Consider the following 10,184-nt stretch of genomic DNA (forward strand, 5'->3'; position numbering starts at 1 on the left):
AAAATTAAAATGTATCCAATGAAAAAGAAAATGCAAATGATTCATAGAATCAAGTCTTTCGGACTCGATTTTGATCTAGTTTCATAATGACATAAAGATGATCTAGTTTCAGTTTGAATGCTGTATCTTCATCTTCAGAATCAAAATATATTCAATTTAGTATATCTTTTGGAATTGAATTCAAATATAATATTTTTAACAACAGTAAATTGAAAATATTTTGAATGTAAATTTCTTCCTTTTATCATCAATACCAATTTCTAAATTATAACTGCGATTTTAGAAATAAATTGTATTTGAAAAGTATATTTGTGAACTGAATTCAAAATCAAAGACCTTTCCATAATCTTCCAAACTTTTTAGTTATTATCTTTTGGAATCAATTTAATGCCAGTTCATAGATTTATATTTTTCGTATAAATAAGTAATGTTTCTGACAAGTATAATTTAGAGACGTTTCTCATTCTTTCAAATTTACCCAATTATTTTCTTTCGGAATAAATTTCATTCATTCATATTTTTGACAAATAATTGACTTTAAATGTCGTGTAAAATTTCAGATATTTTTCGTTCTTTTCCGGCACTTAAGAGCACAAAGAAATATTAGTAAACCAGTTTAAAAAATATATTCTTTGACAGGTTTCAAATTGAATTTCTACAAATTTGGAAACTACAAGGACAGAATGGGAAAAGCTTCTGAGGAAGGCCCAGGCTCACAAAGGGCTGTCGTGCCAATGCTGATGATGATGACAAATTTTACTAATTATTTGATTTTTAATTTTCTACAAATTGAAAACTTTGTTTCGATTTTCAAAATATATTTATTTATTCCATTTTGCGATCTTCTCAATCAAATTAATTATTAATAACGAATAGCTGTATCAAAAATTATCAATTCCTTTAAGGAAATGTTTTAGAAATGCGTACTCCTAGAACAAAAGTTCACAGAAACGAGAATTTGAAACAGGCTACAAATTGAACATAAATTATTTCTATCACTTTCCTAAGTCAAATTCACTTTTAATTTATTTTATAAAATTAAATCTTTAAAATACACTTAGAACAAGATTAAATTTCAGCATGATTTGATTTTTCCGACTTTGATATTCGAGAGAAAATGTTATCGTTTGCAAAAATATTTTTAATGATAGAAATAAGCCTAGCGTGCACATAGCTATCTGTAAAACAATAGAATTATTTTATTCATGTTATGAAGTGTAACAATGTCAGATCATTAATTTTTCATCAGCGCATGTAGTTATTTGTATGGAAATTAACTACCCACGCAAAACTTGTTCATCTTGTTTCGTTTGTTATCTAGGTTTTTCTTTCGTGTTTCAGACGTTAAAATCGAATAAGTTGTCAAAATTAAAATATTATTAGCATTATTTCTTGCATACTCCAGGGGGCTGGTCTCTTAGAAATTGATTGCCACACTATTCATTTAATAAAAAAATGCATTTGTCGTTTGGTTTCATTTGTTATTCCTAAAAATAAAGTTATTTTCGTGGAATACTTTATTAGTTTACTAATTTTTCGCATTGAATCATAAAATTAAATCAATGGATATTATGTAAAATTTGTTTCGATTTTTCTCTTTATTTAGATAATATAGTTTTGTAAAGATAGCCAAGTAATAAAAACAATCCGTTTTTATTTTTAATACATATTTTTTATATTTTATTTAATTCAAATAAAACATATGTGGTGTTAGTTTTTAAAAAATTTTCAAGTTTTGAATTATTGAAAGCATATTGTAACGTACTTTTTATGCAAACGTGAATCTTTATTGTTATTTAAATATTAGAGAAGAGATGTATTTTGCTAAAGTATGGCACTACACTGTACTATTACAATTATTGTATTTTTATTTATTAACTTTTCCGAAGTTTTATAATCTGAAAAATAATGTATTATGTTGGTTCTTATCATAAAACTACTTTTTCCGATTTAGACGTTTTTAATAAACTAATAGATAATCGTAATCTCCGTATAGTAGAAGTATTTAATCTGTCTATTTTTGAATTTTCTATAATCTCAGAAGATTAAATTTTCGAAAGAGGGAATATTTTCTCTTAATTTCTTCTATTATTGTAATTTTTCCTATTATAAAACCAAACTTATGTTTATTTTTTAATATAATTTTAAAACTTTTTAATAGGACCACAGTACTTGTTTATTTAGAGCCGTAATACATACTTAAAATTTCGTTTTCTCTATAAAAGTAATAATTCATTTCTAATAATTATTCCGTAAAATTTAATTTCGATTTACAAGTTTCATGTAGGATAATTAATATAGATAGGATAATTTTGCTTACCAAAAATACGTCTCTAAATACATATAAAATAAATAAAAAATTTAAACGGTTTGCAAGGAAAAAAAACGATATTTTATGTGAAAATAATTTTTTGTTTTGTACAGTAACTAATGAATAAACATGCAAAAATCAGTGCAATTGTTGATATAAATAGTGTGAACAAAATGTATCTTTCATCCAGTTGCTTTATTCGATTTCTGAGCATATTTCTCCTCCTTTGGAACTCTTCCTAAGAAGAAAAAAGAAGAAAAGAAAAAAAAGAAAGCAATATCATTTTCTTTGAATCAAATAAAACATACCAATAATACAATTATTTCGTTCTTTATTATTTTATTTAAATTAAAACACAATCAAAAGAGAAAAATGTTCAAAAATTTAACATTAGCTATTATTTAATTTAAAATTATTCTTCCTACGTCTTTAAAATGGTTTTGAAGAATCTAAGTATATCGTAAAATGTTCATGAACTTATTATACAACACACTAAATGTGTCTTTTTAGAATCATGGTTTCTAAACTGGAATCAAACTTGTACACACATGAGGGATCATATATTAATATTTAAATGACGAAAAATTAAAATTCTATCAAAATCTTACTAATCACTACTTAAGAAGGCAGCGTTGAAAATGATAGAAGAAAACAGGAGTTAAAAGGCAAATACTCGGAACATCTCTAAGCTTAATCAAGCAATCAAACTAGTTATGACTTTTTTATTATTTTATATCCTGTCTTATTCGAGAGATTTCGATAGTGATTTTGTTTCATCCTTGCTTAAATACTTATTTGCTATTCCCAACTAAGAATACTTTTTTTTTATTTCAATTTTGACTCGAAATCTAAATTAAGGGGAACATCATGTGTAACTATCCGATATTCTTGTACTTAGTTCCTATATTAAACTGATTTAATACTGATTATTTTAAATAATATGATTAATTAGTGTTAAATGTTAATTAAATTTTGAAAAATCTGACATATTATCGCCATTTTTTTTCCGGATCAACATATTTTTGTTGATGGATTTAGACCAGTGATTCTCAACCTTTTTTTTGTTGCCGCACACTTTTAACGATTTCGAAATTTGACGGCAAAAAATTAGATTAAAAGTTGTTTACTTAACTATAATACACTGTGTTCTGTGTTAAATAGTTTGTGATAATAATTTTGAATGTGAAATAAAATAATATGTACTACAAAAGCGCATTTATTAAGGGATTAATTATTTCTTTCGACCAATTTTTTATTAGTTAGTAACAGTTATTTATTTTTTTGTTAGTTATTAATTGTTAGCTTGTTTTCTATAGTTATTGACTGTTAGTTTTTTTTACATTAACTGTAATTTTTTTGTGATTTCTTGTTAACAATTTTTTTTGCTAATTATTAATTGTTAGCTTAATTTTTGTTAGTTGTCCTTTGTTAATTTGTTTATTAATTGCATAGCTTACTTTAATGATTAGCTCTTACAACAATTTTTTAAAATTTTGTGTCATATACAATTTAAACACTTCCATCTTATTTTAAGATTGTTAGAGACAAGACAATCGCTGACAGAGATGTTCACGCGGGCATATATATATATATATATATATATATATATATATATATATATATATATATATATATATATATATATATATACACACACTTTTCTTCAATTTAAACATTACTCATAATAAAAAAAAAGCATTATAATTTTTATTGCATCATTTCTAATATTTGGCGGCACATTTTAAGAATTTGGCGGCACACATAAGTGCCGCGGCACAGTGGTTGAGAATCCCTGATTTAGACTTTTAGTCTTCGAAAGCTAGTTTTAAAGTTCAAGTTGAAAGAAACATAGAAAATTTGATGGAATCAGAACGTAAAAAAATATTAAAATATACTTGCCTTGATTCGGGAAATCGGTAAATCTGTTAGTTCAGACAATTTCAGAAGCTCAACACCATTTGGATATGGGCACAATTTAAAACTTAAATCAATTTCCGGATATTCAAAATGCGCATCATGCTGCTTCGGCTCTAAATTTGCGAGTGTATCTGAAAAAATAAGCAAATCTAAATAAGATTTTATTTTTTATTATTCTTAGTCAATGTGGGGAGAGTAGATATCGACAATGTCAACCTTACAGTACTTCCCCGCCAGAATTTTATCTGTGATCGAATTCGATGAACGGATACCACTAGTTGATTCATTGCTGTTTTTGTGAGAAGCCGGGAGAGCTGTATGAAGATCACCGGACTTTTTAAATGCTGATACAGAGGGAGGAGGTGGACAATGTCGCAGTCACAAGTAGCAAGTCAACTCTTTAATGGAGAACTCATCGAAGTAGGCGTGTTAAAATCGAAGTGGGTGTTTTTGTCAAGGTAGGCGTGTGCACATCACGCCCGGGTCGTTAAATGTGGGGAGAGTAGACATCGACAATGTCAACCTTATTTTAGGAAAAAGGTACCCCATCATAGAATCGGGTTAACATGTCTTATATACTAGTGAATGGGAATTATATTTTTGTAGTGGTTCTTACATTACAGTCAGCATAACACAGGATATTTATGAAATACAAATATAAAGCCTGTTTTTCTAATAGGGAAGTGCTTAAAATTCCAACATTTAATGGAGGAAAGAGTAGGGTGAGGCCAACTCGATCGAGTAGAAATTAGTTATATTTCTTAGCGGACACTTTACTAATCACGAAGATGGACCTACCATATTTGCGTGTTGTTGTTGAATAGTTCAAGGCGCCAGGGTAGATATGTTTGTTTAACTACCTATGTGATGTCAGCTGTTCTGTATGTTGATGTTCTTAACTAATGTTCTTAACTACCGAGGTATGACTCGGTTAGTTTGAAATACCACACTAAGTACCCTAGTTCAGTGGTCGGCAAAGTGCGGCTCCGGAGCCGCATGTGGCTCTTTGGCTCCTTAAGTGCGGCTCTGGCACAAATGTCTACGGAAGGCGCAATAATATTTTCATTTAAAAAAAAACTTGTTAAGAAAAAAGATTACATCTTATTTTGATAAATTAAAATTCTTCTATGAATCGAGAACATGTATAATTTTTTGTTTAAATTAAAAGATAGATAGGTAATTAAAATTTTATATTGTAGTAAAAATTGGTAACGAACATCGAGTTAAAGTTTATTAGTTTTCGTAAACGTAAACACAAACCATGTACAAGCTACAGGCTGAAATTGTTCGTATGTTTTCGGGGTACTCCGGTGTGATACAAAGGTACCACAAGCATGCGCGCATACTTTTTCTAAAGGAGTGGGGGTACAAATTGGCATCACAATACAAGTGGTCTGCTTTGAATGACCTGGAGAAGGAAGACATGATCATATTCAACGCTTGGAATAATATTCCTGACTCTTACGATCAGCTGAAAAAGCTCGCGTTTGCTGTTCTTTACCTTTTCGGTTCTACATATATATGCGAACAATCTTTTTCACGCATGAACATTATCAAGAGTAAACTGAGAAGTCCTCTTATTGATGAGAACTTGGAATCATGCCTAAAATTGAAAACAACAGCATACAAACCTGACTTACTCAAACTTTCCAAGGAGATGCAAGCACATTGTTCGCATTAATAAATATTTATTAAGTATGAAATTTAGTTTTATTTAGTGTACTACTTATTTAGTGTAATAAAAGTTTACTAAACAAGCCGATTTGGCTCCCAATTTGTTTTAAAAATTGTTGTAATGTTCATATTTGGCTCTTTGGCTAAAAACTTTGCCGACCACTGCCCTAGTTGACCGAGTAATTTGACTATTTTCTAGAAAAAAATAATTTATAAAAAAAAAAGTAGTACATCTATGACTTTTCAGGAATTATATATTATACACAACTAAACAATGAATATCTTGATTAAATATGACAATTTATAGATCGAACAGTTAAGTTCCAACAGGCCTTCGAATCTTAACTAATCGGTCTTACCCCTCTTTTCCCACTACATTTTTTTTATTTTGTCGCAGTAACTGATTGTTTCTCATTACATTATTTTAAATGTCTCTTAATTAGAACGGCTTTTAAGTAAGGTATTTCCCATTTAACCTTAAGTCATCACATAGTTTTGCACTAAATAAAAAAAAAACTTATTATAAAATGCAGAAAGACTTAAAAGAATGCATACTGAACATAGAACTTTTATTTTTTAACAAACTTTTTAAAAGAAGTGGCAATATGTAAAAAATGGCAGAAATAAATTGCAATTAATAAAACTTGAAAAATTTTCAAAAAAACAAAAAACAAAATAGAGATTTTATTGGAAAACCAGTGAAACTCCGTTTTCCTAGGAACCTCCTTTAGTCCAGGCTATCGAGCTCAAAAATGAATATTACTTGGAAAAATTGCAGGGCCTTTTATTTTTTGTATACTTATGTTCTTTTTTTTTCTTTTTTTGTGCGCTCGAACACGAATCAGCATTTTGTGACCAAAATATTTTTCGAAAATACGATTTTTTCCAGGAAAAATCCAGTTTTTTTTTGGCATATAATTTTTTTATGGTTTAAAATAGAAAATTTCTGATGGCATATTTGAAAACTAGAGAAAAGTTTATGCCAATTCTATCGCTACAATGTGCTCCTAAGGTAATAAATTAAAGAGCTATAAGTATGGCTATAGTATATAATGACTATAGTATATAGTGCTATATGATATATAATCTTGTATGGCTTATTATACAGTATATAATGCTATATGGCTATAGTATATAATGACTATAGTATTGGATTGATAATTTTCTCTCTCTACTACAACGCCGAAAACTAGAGGAGAGTTTTGAAATTTACAAAAATTATCGTTTGAGACCTAATAATATACAAAAAAAAATTACTGCCAGAGGGGAATACTCCTCAGGCAATTTACTTCAGTACTTCACTTCCCTCAATCCCTGACAACACCAAAAATTTTTCTTAAACCTTTCCCAAAATTATAATTTTAAAAGATTCTTTTTCATTTTTAATTTTTTGGTTTTCTTCCTGAATTTTTACTCAATTTAGACTTCTAACAACACCCTTGTTTGTTTTCACATCTCCATCATTAATATCGCTCATTTGGTGAAACAATGACGTATATATTATACATAAAACTGCAAAATGAACTTAAATAGAGTAATTATCAGTTACGTCATTGCAAAATCAACCTAAATAGAGTAATTATCAGTTACGTCATTGTTTCACCAAATGAGCGATATATTCTCTTGAGAAGAGGGTTTACTCCCTAACACCCGAAAACCATTTTCAGCATAACTATGATTTTCCTAAAAACTTTCTGAAAATCATGATTGATTTGGGTTTTTTTTTTAAATTTTCATGAACATAAGTTTGTAATATTAGTTTTTCTTCAAATTTATATTTGTTCTAAGTAACAAAGATTGTGCCCCTCCTCATCCCATAAAATCAAAATTCTTAAGGCATTCCTCATTTAATAATGATTTTTTTTTTTTTTTTTTTTTTTTAAGCATTCAAAATGACTCCGAACATTTTGATGCGAATAAAGTTACATAAACAAAAATAACTATCTAACAAAGTGAGAAATGCATTCTGGCAATATTATATGACAATGTATTCTATGAAGTGTATATTTTAACAGTATATAATAAACATGAATTCTAAAACAATATTTCAATACTGTTAATTTATTATCTCCCCTTTTTTGGAAGCGTGCAAAACTTCTCTCACAGAAAACAATATCGTATGAAAATCCCAGAACGTAATATCATATGAAATTGCGTTCTGGAAGTTTCTATATTTTTTTGCATTCATTACATTTTTTCAGTATAAAAAACATAAATTCTAAACTGATATTTTAAATTCTAAACTAATTTTTCTTTTATTACTTCACTTTTTCTGTACCATACAAAACTCTTCTCCTAAACCTTAGTAGACAAACATAAATTCTAAAATGATATTTTTAATACAATAAATAATTTTTATTTCATCAGTTTGTTTTTTCTGTCCTGCGCACAACATCCTTCCTTTAACGTTAAGGTGAGTAATTTTTGCTTATATATTCTTATAGTATGAAAAACATAAATTCTAAAATAATTTTTTTAAATACCATGAACAATTTTATTACCTCTCTTTCTCTGTCCTGAACAGAACTTCCTTCCCAGAACGAAAGATCGTTTTGGCAACTTATTACAATGGGAAGATTTCATTTTTCTTTAATTTTAATTCGTCATTTGAAACTCGAACTCCAACCACGTCAAAGCACTCTTTGTAAACATTCAAAGAAAAAATAAGGTGTGAGCAGCTACGACTGTGTGATGACGCGAACATGTGCATTTGAATTTCGTTCATCGTATTCTAAACTCGCAATGGAGCGCTCGTCAACTAGCGAAAATTTATAAATTATCGTTTGCTATTTTTAATGCATCATAATTGGGTAAAGGTTGCCGTTTCTATTGTCTAATTTGCAATGACACATTTATCTGTGAGATAAAGAAATCGACAATGATAAGAATGTTCTTGAACTAAATGCAAACAAGACTCAAAGTTTCGATTTTCAAAGCAAAAAACTACTTAAAAAAACACTCAATATATAGTAAAGTTGTTGAAACAATATTCCACCTATCAGCGCTACAAATTCAAAACGCGGGACAAACTTATGATAATTTTATTTGGAATGGTAAATGAATGCTAATTTATAATTACTATTATTTTTAAATATTATGCTTTTTTTAATTGAGCGGTTTTAAATTAAAACTTAATATTCCTTACTTTTACTAAGCAGTAACTAGTAGATAAATAAAATTTTAATTACTGCGGTTTTTATAAAATTATTTTATAATTATACTTATAAATGATTATAAAATTCTCAGATTGCAAAATTTAAATAGATAGTGTTATTTGTTCTTCATAATTTTTCTTTAAAATTTAAATGTGTTCTTTAAACACTATCCTTGACTTGGTGAAAGACAGTATCAAAACCTCCCTTTGGAATCCTTATCAAAATAGCATTGGGCAGAGATCATAAGCGAATATTGAAACTAAATAAAAATAGTGATGACCCTTGGAACAGAAGTTAGTTTTATACTAGTAAGCAAATATCTAAAGTCTGAGCAGAAAGCGCACATTCTGAAGTACTGGAACCATACACGTACCGTCGGGGGGGGGGGGGGGAGTGCCCCCTCAATAATTTTTCAAAGCTTCAGAACTTTTTCCTTTTTCTTAAAAAAACCCCACAAAAACTGTTATTAGCTTAAAAAATAATTATTTAGTTAATTTATCAATAATTTAACAAAATAATTCTATGTTTAGCACTTTTATGTAAATGGTATCTTAAAAGTCATTTAATGAGTTTTTTTTTTAATATTTCTATTATTATACTTAATGATTTCAGAATTATTTTATAATAGTGGTTTCTAGTTAGTTATTTATGCTACATCAAATTTTTTAAACATATCTAGTAACATAGTGTTGTAGCAACCGCAATGCCATCTGAACGGGTAGTAGATGCGCTGACTTTGGACAGAGCGGACATTCCTTTTCCTCCCTTCTCGTAATTATTCAAATTTATGTTTGTCCGTGTGCTATTTGTTATTAATAAAAATATTTGGCTCTAAGATTTTCTTTATTTCAACCTCCCGAGCTCTAGCCAGGGCCACAGTGTAATAATTTTTAGATATGCTACTTACTTTTTGTAACTGTCGAAAGTTTTTAGTATCATTTTAACTTATTTTTGTCTTATAGCATTAAACAACTTCTAGCTAGTTTGGAACTCTGAATTTACATTCTAATTTGCTCCAAACATTAATTTCTAGGTATAATTTAATAGAATACATTTGTTTCATATTGATATAATTTTTATCCAATAAGTTCTATTGCATACGAAAAATTCTTTTTTCATAACTGATG

General features: G+C 28.3%; 1 long non-coding RNA gene across 1 annotated transcript; it reads right to left on the minus strand.

Annotated features, from left to right (window-relative positions):
* Positions 1-2,369: 2,369 nt before the first annotated feature.
* Positions 2,370-8,665, minus strand: LOC107437744 (uncharacterized). The gene is made up of 3 exons (XR_015429307.1): positions 8,404-8,665; positions 4,211-4,359; positions 2,370-2,549 (listed from the first exon to the last, which is right to left on the minus strand). It is a non-coding gene; the product is annotated as an uncharacterized LOC107437744 (long non-coding RNA).
* Between the last annotated feature and the right edge of the window lie 1,519 nt (positions 8,666-10,184).

This window comes from Parasteatoda tepidariorum, chromosome 9 (assembly GCF_982258835.1).
Source record: "Parasteatoda tepidariorum strain Cologne lab strain chromosome 9, Ptep-v5.0, whole genome shotgun sequence".
Taxonomy (NCBI): domain Eukaryota; kingdom Metazoa; phylum Arthropoda; class Arachnida; order Araneae; family Theridiidae; genus Parasteatoda; species Parasteatoda tepidariorum.